Consider the following 20,000-nt stretch of genomic DNA (forward strand, 5'->3'; position numbering starts at 1 on the left):
TTCCCTCCCTAGTGAGCTAGTAGGGGGTGAAAAGATTTTTGGACGAGATTGTAACCTTTTAATTCTTTTAGCGACATCCCCAGCCTTTGCTATAGAAAGTAAAACTAAAGCTTTGACAGCAGCTGTAATACCGATACAGCTGACATCTGAGCAGCTGGTCGACCCTCCTACGGCCCACGACAAAACTCGTTTCAGATTACGAGTGTACGGGTCACGAGTCGGTTAGTCGGTTTGTCGGTAAATACGATCCTTCAGATATAAAGATATATAAGCCATGCCTGCTTTCAATCAATCAATCAATCAAGCAATCAATCATTGGTAAATGAATAGCTAAAAACTAAATTAATTAATAAACAAATAAGTAAATTTATGAATGAATAGATTAGCGATAATAAATAGATCAAATAATGAATAAATTAATACATATACGAATAACCAAAAGAATAAATAAACACGTAGATAAATAAAAAGTAAGAATAAAGATGAAAATAGAAAGATCACGTGATATAAAGTTAAGTCCCTAAACACGCTGACAAACTGTATATACTACGTAGTAACTCATGACAGATTGTGTATATACTAATCACACAAATGGAAGTTGCCTCTTTTACCCCTTCAGAACTGATCAGCGCTTTCATTTTTTTTTTTTTTATCTAAATGTCGCTAAACTATTCTGTTCATCGCAATGGCCGATCTCGATTGAACTCTTTTTGTCTATCTACTTACCTATCTATCTATTCATCTATTTACTTATTCATTAATCTATTACTTTTTTCAAATATTGATCAGTTAATTGGTTGAGAAAAAGATGGGCAAAAATGGAGTCTCAAGCTCAATCAAATTCTTGTTTTGAAAATAAAAATGTAAGTGACTGTCGTCTTCCTCGTCGTATTTCTCCTTCCCTTTCTCCTCCTTATGCATTGCTGGTGCAATCTAAAGTGTGTTATTCTCGCATACTCCTAGTCTTGGGTTCGAGTCCTACACTTCTTTCCAACTCCCAGTATACTAGGGTAAAGGTGACGGCTTTGGCCGTAGCTAAGTGCCTCATGGGGTAGACCCCTCACCTCTACTTTCTTCTTACAAAGGATTAAAAAGGCGGAGCATGCCGACAGGAGACCTTTTGGTCCATATCTAGGTCGGATGCGAAAAAAATCATAATAATAATGAAATAACAAATAAAAACTATAATAATGTAAATAACAAATAAAATACATAAATAAATGCATAGGTATAGTTGAATAATAAACAAAGAGGTAAATAGTAAATAATAATGAATTGACATATAACTAATAATAAATGAAAATCAGACAGACAAATGATAACAAAACAAAAACAAATAATATCAAATAAATTATAATCGTTACAGCATCTTGCTTAGGTGTTTATCTTCCAAACCGTCATTCTCCCCGTCCACTTCCCTCTGTTCCTTGGTGTTGATCTTCTACATATTTCCATTTTCTTCCTTTATTCCTCCTCTTCGACTACTTCTTTTCCTCGTCATTCTTCCTCTATTTCTTCTCGTTCCTATTTCCTCCTTCTTCTTCTCCTTATTCTTTTCCACCTTCTTCTCTTCCTCTTTATCCTCATTTTCTTTCTCTCTTCCGTCCCGTCTTTCTCATCCTCATTCTTCTCCTTAACTTTTCCATCTCCTTTTCCTCTACATTTTAATTTTCTTCTTCCTCCTTTTCATCTTGTTTCACCTCTTCCTCTTCTTCTTTCTCCTCCTCCTCCCCGTGTTCATCCTCTTACTCCTCCTCCTCCATCTCCTCTTCTCCCTCCTCCTCTTACTCCTCTTACTCCTCTTCCTCCTGTTCCTCTCCCCGCACATCTTGGTCGAGACAATATATATAGTCACGCATGTGCGTCGAGTCCCTCGGGGTCCATTGCATTTCCCAACTTAAATGAATGTCGCTGTGAGAAAGTTATGCAGAGACACAGCGGCGGTTCTTCGCGGACTGCTCTAGACTGGCCAAGGCACCGATTTCCGGGCCTTTTACCTGCCAACGGGACCTCAGGGTCTGTCTGTGATGCAGGTGTCTTTACTCTCTTCTTCTGTCTTTTCTTCTGCGTTTGTTTCTCTGTCTTTATTGCCACGCCTTACTTTATATCTTCATATCATTTTCCTTACCTCCCTAACACTCTGTTTTCCCGTCATTCTCGTATTCTCTATTATTATTCTTTCTCGGGGTATCCTTTATTCTCTTGTTTTAAACATATACCTTCGCGCAGAGGACACCGCCCCAACACACTGTTGGCAGTTGGAGAAAACAGATGTACGACCCTGCTCAAGAAGTTGAGTGAAACAACTTAGTTTCGGTTACTAAACATTGTGTTGGAGAAGAACGTTGGGTATTGCTCCATTACTAGTAGCGAGAGGTGATATTTAGATCGAAAAAAGGAACAAAACCAATGGACAGAGAGCCTGCTAGTTCAAGATAAAATATCAAGAAGAGGCTATAGTATAACGTAATAATAAAAATATATATGAAAAAAGAAAAGAAGTGAGAAGGTTTAGCTTTCTATGTGGATGTACTGGATTTGTGGAAAAAGAGGAGGAAAAGAAACGCGATCCCAAGGGGAACAGAAACAGACACACGCACACACACACACACACACACACACACACACACACACACACACACACACACACACACACACACACACACACACACACACACACACACACACACACACACTATAGCCAAAACTATTCTATAGATATGTGAACGGTAAACTAAAAAATAAACAGGAAATAGTGAAACTACGTCAAAGGAATATGGAATACACAGGATATACAGAAACGGCTGAAGTCATGAGCAAACACTTCAAGTGGGCTTTAACTAGAGAAAATGTACAACATCGGGATGAAGGGAGAGAAGTGCCCCCCCCCCACACACACACACGAAAAGAAATAATGGACCAAATAATAAACCTTGATGTCAGGAAATCGCACGACCCGGATGGAATCTCAATCTGGATACTAGAACAATGCAAAGAAGAACTTATAGACAAAATATATAACATAATAAGTTATTGGAAAAATACCAGATGACTGGAAAAATACCGATATCGTACCAATATATAAAGGAGGAAACAAGGAAGACCCAAGAAATTACAGACCGGTTTCCCTTACAAACACGGTAGCCAAAATTTGTGAAAAAGTAATAAAAATAGATGGATAAAACATCTGGAGGAGAATAATATACTAAATCCGAGACAATTTCGATTTAGACAGGGAAGACCTTGTGACACAAGTTTGGTCTGTTTTTACTCAAAACTACTAGATATAATACAGAAAAGGGACGAATGGGCTGACTGTGCTTTTATAGACCTATAAAAAGCTTTTGACATAGTAAAAAAAAATAATGGAAACCATAGGAGGATTTCTTGCATGGAAGAAAAATGAGAGTAGTGCTCAGAGATAAGAGTTCTGTTTGGGAAGAGGTGATTAGTGAAGTTCCACAGGGATCAGTATTGGCTCCAATAACATTTACTATTTATGTGAATGACTTGAACGAGGGTGTGGAGTGTTACATGGGCTTTCTTGCAGATAGAGCAAAACTGTTGAAGAAAGTGAGTACTGAAACGGATTGTAATTCACTGCAGAGATATCTGAACAGGGTTTGGGAAGTGAACTTCAACATTAAGAAATGTAGCATAATGGAATTTGGAAAAAGTAAAAAAAGGATATCAGGACAGTATAAAGTTGGTGCAAATTATGTAAAGAAAGTGAGATCTGAGAAGACCTGAGAGTAATCATCACAAAGGACATATCCCTTGATAAACAGATAATCTAATTTTTTGGAGAAACCTACAATTTGTTAAGATCCATAAAGTTAGCTTCTACTTGGACAAAGAAATGGTAAAGAAAATACTAGTCGCACTGATAAGGCCAAAATTTGAGTGGGTAGTGACACTATGGTCACCCAGTACCAAAAAGAAAATAAGGAAAATTAAGAGAATTCAGAGAACAACTACGAAGATGGCCCCAACATTTTTAAAACTGTTATATGAAGAGAGATTGTCAAAACTAGAATTACCGACTCTAGAACAAAGAAGAAAAAAAGGTATCTTGTTGACTATCTACAGAATCATAAGGTATGGAAGTCCTTGATAGAAAAAAACTTATTAAATTGGGGTAAGAGAAATACAAAGGGACATGGAAAGAAACTAAAAAAGGACAGTTATAGAAGAGACCTGAAAAAGAACAGATTTCCCTACAGAGTGGTGGATGTATGGAAGAAACTAGACAAAACAAGAGTGTGTGCAAATACCCTACACGAATTTAAGAGCAAATTAGACACGGCGAGATACAGAGACGGGACACCACGAGTGTAGCTCCCCTTCCTGTAAGATACAATTAGGTAAACACACACACACACACACACACACACACACACACACACACACACACACACACACACACACACATATATACATACAATCACGCATGCATCCACACACATTTTCTCATTTGTACAATATGAAACGATGATTTAATACTTTTGATTATTATTCCATATGGTTATCCAGATATCAAATAGATTTTTTAAATAATTGAAATAGTCAAAGTGTGTTCATAAACTACACTAAATCATCAATCATATCAACAGAACCAAATCCCTGTAATCGAGCTCGTAAACGCATATGTAGCATACATGGTTATATATATTTTGTACAATTATACATGAAAATTAAACAATGAAAAACAAAATGACATACAAAGAAATAGAATTAGATCAATAGAGAGACACGATTTGCATTCTCTAGGAAAATATCACAACAACTTTTTGAATATTTCGAAGAAAATTTTACGTGTGGTCTTGAATACTACATTTATTTTTCTATAGATAACAATACCTTATTTATTTAGTAAAATAATAAAATATTCGAAATCCACTGCTGAATAGAGATGCCCCCTACCGTTTTTAATTTGTCACATGACTGCTCTCTGACATATACCTCCTGGAAACTTTTCTAATATAAAAGATTATACATTTAGTTTTACAAATGATATTTGTCTAGTGAAAACCAAATGCTTTTTATAAATCTAGATCCTGAGTGATGTACAATATTATACATATATATATATATATATATATATATATAGATATATATATATATATATATGTACACACACACACACACACACACACACATACTTTATATATATATATATATATATATATATATATATATATGTGTGTGTATACATATATATATATGTATATATATTTATATGTATATGTATGTATATATACATATATACATATATATATATATATATACATTTATATATATATATAGTATGTACATGCATATACATACATGTATATATATATATTATATATATATATATGTATATATATATACATATATATATATATATACATATATATATATGTATACATGCATGCATATTGATATAAACAGAAAATATATATATCAAAACTCACTAAAGTTTTGCAAAGTTAAACAAAAAATCATAATGATTATCTAGAAACCAAAAATCACTTCTAATTTATTTCCAAAGCATCCCAAGATCTTGGTAATTGACAAGAATACAAGGAGGAAATTGAAATAACACTCAAAATCAAATACTCGTCTATGGAGAAAATAAGATAGTAATATATCATTACACTTAATAATAAATATAGACTATAATGATTCACTCTATAATTACAGTTTATAAAAAATACAGACTATAATGATCCATTCGATAATTACAAGACAACAAAATGAAAGTGTTTGGTGAACCTAGCTATGACAGTTTTCTTCGATGCTTTGATATTTTGGCTGATGAGGAAAAGTGGGGATGATACTAGAATTAGAAAGTGGTTCTCGGATCCGGGTGATCTAGGATTTGGAACTTTGTGCTAAATTTAGGAGATGTTTGAATTTTAAAGAGAATTTCCACAGGGAGGGTAATCGGTACTCTGTCTCTTTGGGGGGAGGGGCGAGAGAGAGTGACAAAGACAGACAGACAGACAAATAGAGAAGAAGAAGAAGAAGAAGAAGAAGAAGAAGAAGAAGAAGAAGAAGAAGAAGAAGAAGAAGAAGAAGAAGAAGAAGAAGAAGAAGAAGAAGAAGAAGAAGAAGAAGAAGGAGGAGGAGGAGGAGGAATGAACTAGCTATATTATTACTAGGATATTATCCCTCCCCTTTCCCTTACATCCAGATGTAAATAAGGTCAACAAAACCATGACGTAAATTAATAACTATGAAATCATGTATTATGCAATGCATAAGGATTCTAAGACAACCAAGAATACAGACGTTACCTCTTACTACATGTACTCTCTCTTTCCTTCTAATCTTCATTTCAGTTCATCTTAAATGAATTAATAAATAAAAGCCTATTTAAGTAATAAATCAAACAATTAACCAATTCTTTGTAACCAATAAATTAATGTCTAATTGATTAATTAATCAATTAGATAATTAACCAGTTCTTTAGAACAATAAAATCAATAAAACATGATTCATTAAAAATGAACATAAGTGTGGAGATAACCAAGCAAAAAATAAATCAGAATAATAAATTCAAACCGAAGAAGTACAAAGCAAATAAAAAGATGTATATATGTCAAAAGATAAACGCAATTAATAAATCGTCCACAGTCATAGGATCTGCATCCTTCTCATCTTCTTCCTCCTCCACCTCCTCCCTGTTTTTCTCTCCTGCTGTCTAATAAGAAATTAATTAACTTTATATGGGAAATATTCTAATTAGATGTCAAACATACTCCAGGATGCTGGGAACGCCTTAGATATATGGAGTGGACGAAATTAAAACCGAAATTAAAAGCTACATAATTACTCTGGATGATATTTCAAATGCTTTAACATAACGGAGAGCCTCATCCCGTGGGGTCCAATTATTTGATGGATTTAATAAAACGCTTTGACTAGATCCTACGCACTGGGTGTTTTATTTACCCATTTATATTTTCATCGCCGAATCATTATTATCATAGGGTTAATAAGCAGAATATTATTTGGAATTGAAAGTAGTTCAAAGAACTGGTAGTTTCGTGATATAAAAATGGGGATGTATACTTTTGTAGGATTGGGATAGGGAAGGATTATCATGATCTGCGGTAAAGATATTAACTTTTTTTTATAGAACTGTTGTTGTCAGGTTACTTGCATTGATAGGACTGTAGTTGTCAAATGGTTTGGTAAAGATTTTAACTTTTTTTTTATAGAACTGTTGTTGTCAGGTTACTTGCATTGATAGGATTGTAGTTGCCAAATGGCTTGGTACCAACTCGAAGTTGTGAGTTTGTTGTCATTGACAAGGAAGTTGCCGGTTTTTTTATGTGATGAGACTCAAAGTTGTCAGTTTGTTGGTCAAGGTAAATGTTGTCAATATGTTAATGTTGTCAATATGTTAATGTTGTCAATATGTTAATGTTGTCAACATGTTGGTCTTGATATTAGCTACAGTTGCCAGTTCACTGGTTCAGACAGGAGTGAAGTTGTCAATATGTTGACCCTGATATTGGGTGCTGTTGTCAGTCTGTCAGTTCCCTCGGTTAGCAACATTATAAATACAATCACGATTTAGAGAGTTATCGGTATACATGACATCAGCTGTAGTTAAGGAAATGGTAAGGATTCTTGAAGTGTTGCCTCTTTCTATATATGAAACATTTCGAAAAATAAACTTAACGGTACACTTCCAAAATTATTAACTGTTCTTTTTATATTAATCTTTTACTTTTGTTAACCCCAAACTATTTAACTCAGAAGAGCCTGGATAGTATGTGGTTAAAATACTATCTCGATTAATCTTTCATTGCCCTAAGGGCTCTAATCCTGCGCATCTTCAAAACTATTCATTAAGTTTTGAACAACTGAGCATTAAAACAAATCCTGAAATATCTTAGATAACCCTTTACATAGTGCTCGTGGTGTGGTACAAAGGCTGCAACATCCCCACAGGGGACAGACCGGTTCTGAAGGGGGACATAAATGCCAGACTATGTTAAGCTGCTAAGCGATGCTCCCTGGGACTTAAACAGATTATAAATGGTTTTGACCAAACCCAGCAAAGCCTAGTGATCCCTTAATTTTTTTTTTTCGACGAAGAAAGCCTGAAGACTCTATTCAGCTCTGGTTGGCAGAGGCAACAGTAAGGACAACTTCAACCCTACAGTCTTTATTTTGTTGACTTCACATGATTTCGTCCAGAAAAAAAAACAATCTTTATGACCGCAAGAAAAAGAAAAAGAAAGAGACAGACAGACAGACAGAGAGAGAAAGAGAGAGAGAGAGAGAGAGAGAGAGAGAGAGAGAGAGAGAGAGAGAGAGAGAGAGAGAGAGAGAGAGAGAGAGAGAGAATAAAAAAATGAATTGAAACTAAGGGATTAGGAGATGACCTTAAGTGGAGTAGAAGTAAAAATACTGCAATACAAGAAAGAAAAAATAAAGTTAAGAAAAATAGAATAAGAGAAAGAAAAAAAAGAAAGACAAGCAGAGGATAATCGAGATAAACCAAGGAAGGAGAAAGAAATGAGAGAAGGAAAGACGAGAAGGGAGTGAACACAAACTGAACAGGAATTGCATGAAGGAGAAGAAGAAGGAATATGAAAATACAGAAGAAGGAGAATCAAGAAATGTCATGGAATACAAAACCTTTGGTACAGAAGAGAAAACTGGGAAGAAAGAGATGAGAAAGAGAAAAGAGAAGACTAAGAATAAGAGGAATAATAGGAGAAAATGAGAGACACGGAAAATAAAAAAAATAAAAATAGAAAGAACTGGAGGCGATTAAAGAGAGGTAAAAGAAAAGATAATGGATAAAGTAAGGAAAAGGAAAGAAATTTGTTAAGCAATAAGGTAGAAAAGACCAAAGAAGAACGAGGTGAAGAGGAAGATGGTGAGAAAGAAGAGAGTGAATACGAAAAAATCTGAGGATTTGGTAAAAAACACAAAGAAACAAAACGTGATAAAGAAAGCTAAGAGGGAGAAGATGTATATTGGAAAAATATATAAGGACGTGAAAACAGATGAAGGAGGAGGAGAAGGAGGAGGAGGAGGAGGAGGTGGAAAAGGAGGAAGAGGAGTTGGAAAAAGAGGAAAAGTAGCAGTTGAAAAAAAAATAGTTAAAAGAGGAGTGAGAGCAGAATGAGAGAAATGACGACGAGGAGACGGTTAGTAGGAGAAAGTATGAAAGAAGAAGTAGAAGGAGTGGAGAAAGCGGGGGGAGAAAGAGGAGGAAGAGGAGGACGAGGAAGGGGAGGAGGGATAGAAGGAAGAGGAGGAGGAAGAAGAGAAGGAGGTGGAGCAGCAGCAGGAGGAGGTGGAAAAGGGGGAGGAGGGAGACGAGGGGAAGGAGGGGAGGAGGAGGAGGTGGAAGAGGAGTGGGAGGAGGAGGAGGAGGGGGAGGAAGAAGGGGAGGAGGTGGAGCAGCAGCAGCAGCAGAAGGTGGAAAACGGGGAGGAGGGAGAGGAGGGGAGGGGGAGGAGGAGAAGGAGGAGGAGGAGGAGGAGGAGGAGGAGGAGGAGGAGGAGGAGGAGGAGGAGGAGGAGGAGGAGGAGGAGGAGGAGGAGGAAGAGGAGATGGCCCGGAATGGAAGGAGGATGACTGCGGAGTCCTTCCTGAGAGGCGGAACGTCCGGAATTTTTAATTAAGCACCGTCTCATACTCGACCCAACTCTGACGTCTGCGGCCAAGGCTACCGCTATGGCTACGGCTAAGTGTAAGACAAATTTTGAGACTACGGCTAAGACTATGGCTACAAATGGAGGGTTATTTCTATTTTTTTCTCCTTCTCCTCCTCCTCTCCTCCTCCTCCTCTCTCTCCTCCTCCTCCTCCTCCTCATACTTCTCCTCATACTTCTTCTCCCCTTAGGCCTTGTCATTTTTATTGTTATCCTCTTCAATATATGCTATATCTCGTGTGTGTGTGTTTGTGTGTGTGTGTGTGTGTGTGTGTGTGTGTGTGTGTGTGTGTGTGTGTGTGTGTGTGTGTGTGTGTGTGTGTGTGTGTGTGTGTGTGTGTGTAAGGGGTTTTGTCTGTATGTACATGTTTGGTCATACGGTAATCAATTGTATCAATTAACTATAACAAGTCTACCAATCTTGCTACCATATTGGAGAGTGACTACCCCCACCTAAATAAAAAAAATTATCACGATTTGCGCTGCAGAAACTGAAAACTGAAAAACATTATATCCCCATGTACACGTAGGCAGCTGTTTTCCTGAAGGAGGCCATTTGTGATCTAAAAACATCTCGGAGAATAAAGAAAGTCTTTTGGACTCCAATCGCACTCCATCACATTCTCCAAGAAAGGTATAGCTTGAAAGCTTTAAAAGTTTCAGCAAAAATTAAACAAGGCCAGTATTGCTGCGGGCTTCCTATCTTCATGTATATATGTATACATACATACATACATATATATATATATATATATATATATATATATATATATATGTATATATATATATATATATATATATATATACATTTCTATGTATGTACATATGTATATACATACATGCATACATACACCAAAGGCTTTTTCCTCCTTACACGGGAGGTAGCCAAAAAGAAAAAGGCATAGAAACCACTCCCACCCATTCCATCCCCTACATACTCCACTCCCCTCCACCCTTTTCCTTCCCTCACATCTTGGCACCTCGTGGATGACGGGTCATCCCTGCATCTTATCCACTGCTCTGGGTCAGAAGCAGTGTCGCAAGACACAGCACATCCACAGCAAGGCCGCTTCATTAATTGGGCAACCCTCCCTCTCCGTCCCCTCATGCAGAAAAGGAGAAGACAGGGAGAAATCTCTTCGGGCTGCGTCAATTTATTTCTCATACATACTTCCTCACCCCCCATCCCACACCCCCTCATGCATCACATCATCATCCATACACAACCCTTCTCCATTCACCCCTATCTTCTGTTCTTTCCCGTCCTTCATCAACAGGCATCCCTCTCTTTCTTAATGCCCCTTTTACCCCATCCATCCATCTCATCCTAGGACGCCCCCTCATATTCACTCCTTCCACCTCTGCCTTCCACACCTCTTTTACTAACCTTTCTTCACTCATTCTTTCCATGTGTCCAAACCATCCTAATACTCTTTCATCAACCCTATCTCCCAACTCCCTTTACACCGCTGTTCTCCTCCTCGTCTCCTCATTTCTCACTCTGTCTAGCCTAACAACCCCTATCTTACTTCTCAGACACTTCATCTCAAACACATTCAAACTCCTCTCTTCCTCTCTTATGTTCCATGTTTCTGCCCCGTACAGTGCTGTCGGTACAATCACTCCTTCATATAAGCTCCTCTTAGCATCCATTCCCAGATGTCTATTACTCATTACACATTTTAATCCACCAGGACATTTACTCGCTTCTCTCAATCTACAATTTACCTCCACCCCCACTCCTCCCTTTCCTGCCACATTCACACTGTATATATACGTGAACATATATGTATAAATATTCATACATATGGAATGTAGCTCCATTGCAAAGACTCGAACCTTAGCGACTGCTTATTATGAAGCAAAGACGATAGCCTTGAGCCAGCTAGACCATTGAAAAAGAACGACTTGGACTACGACCTGGTAGTTCCTCGACAGCACTAGGCTAGCTGAGTCTATTCTAATTTCATCGAGTCTTTATTATGGCGAGCCATCTGGCAAGTTGTGTGTCATTGTAACAAATGGAAACTAGCTCCACCGCAAGGACTCGAACCTTTGCCTTAGCAACTGCTTATTATGAAACAAAAACTATAGCTTTGAGTCAGCCAGACCGTTCAAAAGGAACGACCTGAACTATACTAGACTACACTGGACACACAGTATATGCATATGTATATGTGTAAGTATATGTATATTTATATATGTATATGTATATGTATGTTTATAAATATGTACTTAAATATATATATATATATATATATATATATATGCATATATATGCATATACTATATATACATATATATATATATATATATATACATGTGTGTGTGTGTGTGTGTGTGTGTGTGTGTGTGTGTGTGTGTGTGTGTGTGTGTGTGTGTGTGTGTGTGTGTATGCACGCGTGCGTGTGTGTTTGTGTGTATGTATACATATTAAAATTCCATTACATTTGACAGCTAGTAGCGTATTGTCAAGTCTCTTACTTGTGTTCTCGATGTCTCTAATTAGCTTCCTTTGGATATCATGTAGAACGTGAAGGAGTCCACAGAAGCTCATCAAAGAAAGCTGATTAGGAACATCCAGAACAAAAACAAGAAATTTGACAATGCGTTACTAACCATCAATTTTGATAAAACTTGTACTAGAAAGAATCTTGTGCCCAGGTAAATAGGTATATGTATGTATGTATATATATATATATATATATATATATATATATATATATATATATATATATATATATTTATTGGAGAAGAGAGTACAGCACGACTTTACTTTAAGGGTTTATCAAGCCCGACGATTCGATACCCGTCTAGGAATCGTTTTTATGTTGTCCGGAATGCAAGAGGAGAGAACCTTGGTGAAGCCCTCGCTCCATTTATGATGACGAAATGTGTACCATTTAATGTACTAAAATTCAGAGAAATACACCAAGAGTGAGACAAAAATACAACATACAATACATGCGAAAAAAGGTAAGACGAGAAACGCAAACGGTAAAAAAAAAAAAAAAAAACAGTAGAGTGGCCGACCAAATGTTCCATGTGAAGGGACAAATGACCATGCGTACAAATAAGTATCATATGAACGCGTATGGAATAGATTTACACAGACGGGCAATGTAAATAGGACAAACATCAAGATTTCAACTAACTGGACGAGAAAAAAAGTAATGATGTAGCTGAAGAGGAAAGTGGCTAAATAAAAAAGAAAGGGAAATGGTAACTGGAACCTGGACAAAACCAACTTGAATGAAATAAAACATAAGTGACAAATAAGTATGAAAAGCTATGTTGAACTGAAAAAACATGATAAACATCTCATGGGAAGCTGGAAGAGTTGGAACCAAGATATTACTGAGAGTAGAATGCTAAATAAATCAAGAACCTATCTGAAAAACAAAAGAACGGAAAAGAAAAGGGTAAGATAAACAGGAAAATATGAGGTGGTTAGAAAAGAATATATATAAGACATTGTTCCCAATATAAATATATATATATATATATATACATATACATATATATATACATATACATATATATATATACACACACACATATATATATATATATATACATATATATATATATATTCATATTTATATAAATAAATACAAAATATTAGATATCGTTGACCCAATATAAAGTTGCTGACATGGGTTCCTTACCAGGTCCTCTCCCATTTGCATCCCGGATAACATAAAAGCGAGTTTACTGTATGTAATCCATTATACCCCCTGAAGACGATCTCTAGACGGGAATTGAAACGTCGGGCTTAATAAACCCTTCAAATTGAGTCTGGTGCATTACTCTTTTCACCAATGATCTCAGACTCCAAATCTTCTAGTTTATATATATATTATATATGTATATGTATATATATATATATATATATATATATATATATATACATATATATATATATATATATATATATATATATACGTGTGTGTGTGTGTGTACGTGTGTACAGCATGTATATATTAAAGAATACATACCAATTAGCTATTATCTCGTAAATTATTTGTAATGAACCTCTTCTATGGTAATGAACATGGACTATACGAGTATACTTACCTCAGTCCGATATTGAATTTATGACAACTATTTTTTTTTTCTTCAAAGTGCTCTACGGGATTTTCTTAAAAAACATATGGTTGGTCATTTTACTCCTTATCAAAGTAATAATGTTACGCTGTCTTATAAGCTATTACCTTAACAATAAACAATCATGTGTCTAAATTATTTGAAGCTAACATTAAGTCCTTATGAGCTCGTGTTCTTGTGAAACAGACTAATTATATAAAATCATAATTTCTTACCATAATATATGACGTTCCAGATACTCGTAACACCCCAAACCCAAATCCCAGAACCCAAAATATATTCCTAACATGAGTTTTTGTTTAACAACACGTGCGCATAGAGAGTGGTCGTTGCATAAATGCAAATCACAATACATGAAAATTCATGTGGCAGTGAGAAATCCAGAGGCTCCCACTGGTAAGACTACGTATCCATTCACAGCAAACTTTGAGAACTTCAAGCCCCATACACCAACAAAGGTGGGAGGTGGGGGGAGGTTGCACGATGCCCTAGACTTCCAATTTGGGAACCACTAGCTCAGAACTTTTAGATAAAGACCCGATCAAGTTTGCGAGAAGACTAACACCTTCAAGAACGAGACCCTTCTTTCCCCCGAACTCTTGATGGCATCTACCCGATTTTGGGATCCACCGCATAAGATCTCTTGCACAAAGACTCCCATCAGATTCACGATGAGGTGTACACTACCCCTTAGCGCAGTGGTTCTTAACCTTGTTGGAGGTACTGAACCCCGCAAGTTTCATACATGCATTCATCGAACCCTTCGTAGTTGGAAAAATAAAATGTGTTGTTTTTTTCTTCAAATTCAAAACATAGGAACTATATACTGTATTAGTGCACAAACTGTACCATGGATCATTTGCACACGAAATCACTGTATTAAAAGAACAAAACCAACAAAACATGAATTTCTCAAAAAACAAAAACATAATGAATATTTACTGCAAAATCTATGTGACTTTTGCTGTTGCCTCTCAGAGACAATTTCAGAACTGCGCCGAACCGCCGAACCTCGGAAACTGACTCACCGAACCCCTGGGGTTCGATCGAACCCAGGTTAAGAAACACTACCCCTTAGCGCAGTGGTTCCCAACTTTTTTTTTTTTTTAGTTTTACAATTATACGTACTAAGTTAACCTTAATCCTAATGCCGGGTACCGTAATGTTTTCTTGATTTTATTTTATTTTATTTTATTTTCAATTTTTTTGTCAGCCATCCATTACCCCCAAATTTTTTTTACCTCCCCCCCCAGGGGGTAATTTACCCACAGTTTGGGAACCACTGCCTTAGCGGAACAAGACCCTCCCTCGCCCCTCACTCGTCCACTTGGCCCCTATAAGAAACAAGACCATCCCTCCTCCCTTTACCTTCAAGTCTTGATATTTCCACATAAGATTACGTCATAAGACATACGAGATTAGGCTGCATTAGCTTGGACGTGATACTGCCACAGGACCAAGATTGTGCTGCAAACTTAATTAGAACCATGCTGTATCTGGTGGGGGAGGAGAGGGAGGAAGCAAAGGAGGAGGCGAAGGAGGAGGAAAGAAATCAGGAGAGAGGGGAGAAAGTAGAACTATGGATGAACTGGGAAGGATTGAAAAGAGAAAACGAGAAAAAGTGAGTAAAAGTAAGTAATCGGGGGAAGAGGGAGAGGTGTTGAGGAGGAAGAAGATGTGAAGGTGGATGAAAGAAGAAAAAAGAAGCGAGGAGGAAAAAGGATGAACGAGGTAGAGGTAAGTAAGACTAATGTAAAGTTAGAAAAGAAAATGAGGATAAATCATGTCGGAAGTAAGCCCCCCCCCAAAAAAAAAAAAAAAAAGAGAGAAAATTGGAAGAGGGAAAGGATTTGGGAACGGTGGAGGAAGAAAAGACTGACGAGAAGAAGAAGAAGAAGAAGAAGGCGGAAGAGGAAGTGAAGACGGTGGAGACGGAGGGCAGGACGAGAAGGCAGTGGAAGCAGCCTCTTCATCTGCAGTGACTTCCTCAAGCCGCTGTTTACATTTGTATGACTTTTTTTTCGTTTTTTGCTATGCAAGAAAGTAAAAGAAACAGTTTACGACAGTCGTCCCGCTGCAACATGTCTGGTTAATTATGCTTCATTAGACCTTCACCCCCTCCTGAAGTCTATCTCTTCCTCCATCCCTTCCTTCCACCCGTTCATCGACCCTTCTCCTGACTTATTAAATTATATATGTATACATATATATATATATATATATATACATATCTATATATATACATATACATATATATATATACATATATATACATATACATATATATACATATACATATATATATACATATATATATATATATACATATATATATATATATATAAATATATATATATATATATACATGCATACATTATTTTGGGACAGGAGCTCCCGAAGACCCAATTATCGTTGCGGATCGAACTGCCTCAAGAGTTCCTCAAGTTTACAAGGTCTTATATCTATCTGATTTGGCTTTCCAATAAATATGCAGTAATCTCATTATTACTCTCTAATTGATTTGTCATGATACACTTGTATTCCTTTTCTAAAAATAGTTTCCAGCATCTTGCCCAGGTCTCGCTAGTTGATTTTTCAGCTGTAGAGGTTACTTTTACTGAACTCGATTTTTCAACTATAAATTTTCATTAGCTAACTTTTCCTTGTTAACCAATTTATCGTCTTGTGAGCTCCTTTCTCATGTGAATAAAATCGCCTGGCGGCAGACGGAAAAATAAATGTAAATTGAATAGTCCAGTGTCATGTGAAGTTGAAACATGGAATATCTAACCCGTAGATTTCTACGTGACATTTATATATTCCATCCTCAAAGTATTCAGCAAAAAATACTCGGTCGACCCTTTGAAGTATTTTGACCAAAATAAGGATTATTTTGTCTTCAAAATTCAGGGGGCTTTATTAAACTTTGAGGAATCCCTATATGCATTTGTAGAATAAATTTTGAATTTCTAACTTGTCACAATGAAACGAGCAATTTGGGTGAATAAAATTGTCTGGAGGCAGCTTGGGTAGATAGAATGATCCGGCTGGTATGACATTCTCCCAACTGAATGCAATTTCCTTGTGGCAAATGGACTAATAAACAATTCGCGAATAGCATTAAGACTCCAATGTTTTATCTACAATGAATGATAATGTTTATTATTTGTAATACTAGACAGGTTCAGACGAAGATGCCGACTATGACGAAGACGAGGAGGTCGACGAGTACGACAAAGAAGACGAAGATAATTACAATTACGACGACGACGACGACGACAACGACGACGAGGAGAACGACGTGGACGACGAAGAAGACAAGGACGATTACAATTACGACGACGACGACGACAACGACGATAACGACAACGCTAATAATAGTCTCCTTAACAAGTACTTCCGGGCGTTCTCGCACTACGCTCGTCGATAATTACTTGAATGATATATCCTCATCGGTTTGCGGCGCCAATATATTGAATCCGCCCCTAATGACTTGCCTCACTCCCCAATGAAACAGTCACAAGAACTCCAATCAGTGTAAGTGTCCGGTTTAACAATTCATATTTGTCTCCACCTCGATTAATTACTAGTCACGGTAAGTTCCGACTGCATTAGTGGATCCATAACGCGAACATAATTAACCCCGCTCATATGAGCGTGCATGACTTGACCACCACTTAGCCCGATTAAAATCATACCAGGTCATTTTTCCTATTATTCCAGGTGTCGGTAGGTATTTTTTTTCAGCTGTGTATGATTCCTTTGTGCAAAGAAGTTCAATCTCCCTAAGGCTAACAATTTACGTACAGTGACAATATTATTATAAATTAATTATCATTATTATTATTTTTATTATTTTTATTATTATTATCATTATTACTATTATTATAATCATTATCATTATTATTATTATCATTATTATTATTATCATCATCATTATTGTTACTATCATTATTATTATTATTATAATTTTATTATCATTATTATTATTTCTATTCTCATCATTATCATTATTATTATTATTATTATTATTATTATCATTATTATTATTGCTATTATTACGATTATTATTATTATTATTATTATTATTATTATTATTACTATTCTCATTATTATCATTATTATCATTATCATTATTATTACTATTATTATCATCATTATTATTATTGTTAATATCATAAGCACATTTGTTATCATTGTTACTATCATTATTACTATTATTATCATTTATTTTTATCAATATCATCATTACTAACATTATTACTATTATGCTGTTATCATTATTGCTATTATCATCAATATTTTTACTTGGATGACATCAAGTGATTTCTTTGGTTCTATGGTTCTTTGTATAGGAAAGGACTTGCTAAAAAAAAAAAATTGCTCATCCAATTATTATTGACTAATTTTCTCATTCATATATCTAATTTCCTATATTTTTCCACCCACTTACTAGTCCATTCACTAATTATTTTTGTTTCTGAAGCCAATATTTCTTATCTATTATTTTTCTTAAGAATTCATTAACTCATATCAGTAACCTATTCATTCTATATTAATATAATCGCTTAATTCTTCTGCTCCCAGCCTCGCCATGGACCCAACGGTCCTCTGCAAACCATTATTGGAATAGGACAGAGGATGCAACCACAAGCGGTCAAGTGACCGATCCGCACCACGAGTTTCTGTCCTGCAGATGACTACTTCACGTGGACGTCTTGTACCTTCTTGATTATGCATAAGAGATGTGATTACATGCCGCCTCTGCTGCTTCCTCTTCCTCCTCCTCCCCCTCCTCCTCCTCCTCCTCCTCCCCTCCTCCTCCTCCTCCCCCTCCTCCTCCCCCTCCTCCTCCCCCTCCTCCTCCTCCCCTTCTCCTCCTCCTCCCCTTCTCCTCCTCCTCCCCTCCTCCTCCTCCTCCCCCTCCCATTCTTGCCTCTTTCCCTCCCCAGACTCAGCTCCCTGAACTCCTCCAGTAGCTAGGAAAGGGAGGAAAGGGAGGAAAGGGAGGAAAGGGAGCAGAAATAAAGGGAGGAGAGGGAGGAAAGGGAGGAAACGAAAAAAGGGAGGAAAGGGCTAAAAAGGAGGAGAGTTAGGAAAGGAAGGAAAGAGACGAAAGGGAGGAAAGGGAGGAAAGGAAGGAAAGGAAAGAAAGGGAAAAATTAAGGAAAAGGGAAGAAAGGGAGGAAGAAGAAAGGGATGAGAGGGACGAAAGGGACGAAAGGGAGGAAAGGGAGGAAAGGAAGGAAAGGAAGGAAAGGAAGGAAAGGAAAGAAAGGAAGGAAAGGAAGGAAAGGAAGGAAAGGAAGGAAAGGAAGGAAAGGAAGGAAAGGAAGAAAAGGAAGGAAAAGGAAAGGAAGGAAGAAAAGGAAGGAAAGGAAGGAAAGGGAGGAAAGGGAGGAAAGAGAGGAAAGGAAGGAAAGGAAGGAAAGGGAGAAGGAATAATAGGAGAGGAAAGGTAGGAAAGAGGAAATGAAGGAAAGGAAGAAAAGGAGTGAAAGGGAGGAAAATGAGAAGGAAGAATATTAGGAAGGAAAGAAAAAGTAGGAAAGAGAGGAAAGGGAGGAAAGGAAGGAAAGGGAAGAGGAGGAAAAAGGTAAAATGAAGGAAAGAGAGGAAAGGGAGGAGAGGGAATAGAGAGAGGCGAGAGAAGAGAGGGAGAAGAGAGAGGAGAGAGAGGAAAGAGAGGGAAGAAAGTGAGGAAAGGAAGGTAAGGGAGGAAAAGGAGGCAAGGGAGGAAAGAGAGGAAAGGAAGAAAAGCGAGGAAAGGGAGGGAAAGGAGGAAAGGGAGGAGAGAGAGGAATGGGAAGAACGGGAGGAAAAGGACGAGAGGAAGGAAAGGGAGGGAAGGGAGGAAAAGGAGGAAAGAGAGGAAAAGAGGAAAGAGAGGAAAAGGAGGAAAGTGAGGGATGAAGTATGAGAGTGCGTGTTGAAGAAGAGCAAGTGTAGAGAGTAGGGACGTGGGTGAAGATGTAGGAGTAAGGGGAATATTAAAGAGAGAGGGAAGAGCGGTAGAGAAAGAGGAGTGAAAAAGAGAGAAGGAGAGAGGAGAAGAGGAGTGAAAACAAAGGGGAAGAATGAGAGAGAGGGAGGAGCAATGGGCGGGGAGGAGTGAAGAGAGAAAGGAAGGAAGAGGGGAAGAGGAGGTGAGAGGAAGGGGCAGCATGGGAAGAGGAGTGAAGAGAGACGGGGGAGACGAGAAGAGGAGTGAAGAGAGATGGGGAA

This window comes from Oratosquilla oratoria, chromosome 38, assembly GCF_046742065.1.
Source record: "Oratosquilla oratoria isolate Oo_2021 chromosome 38, ASM4674206v1, whole genome shotgun sequence".
Lineage (NCBI taxonomy): Eukaryota > Metazoa > Arthropoda > Malacostraca > Stomatopoda > Squillidae > Oratosquilla > Oratosquilla oratoria.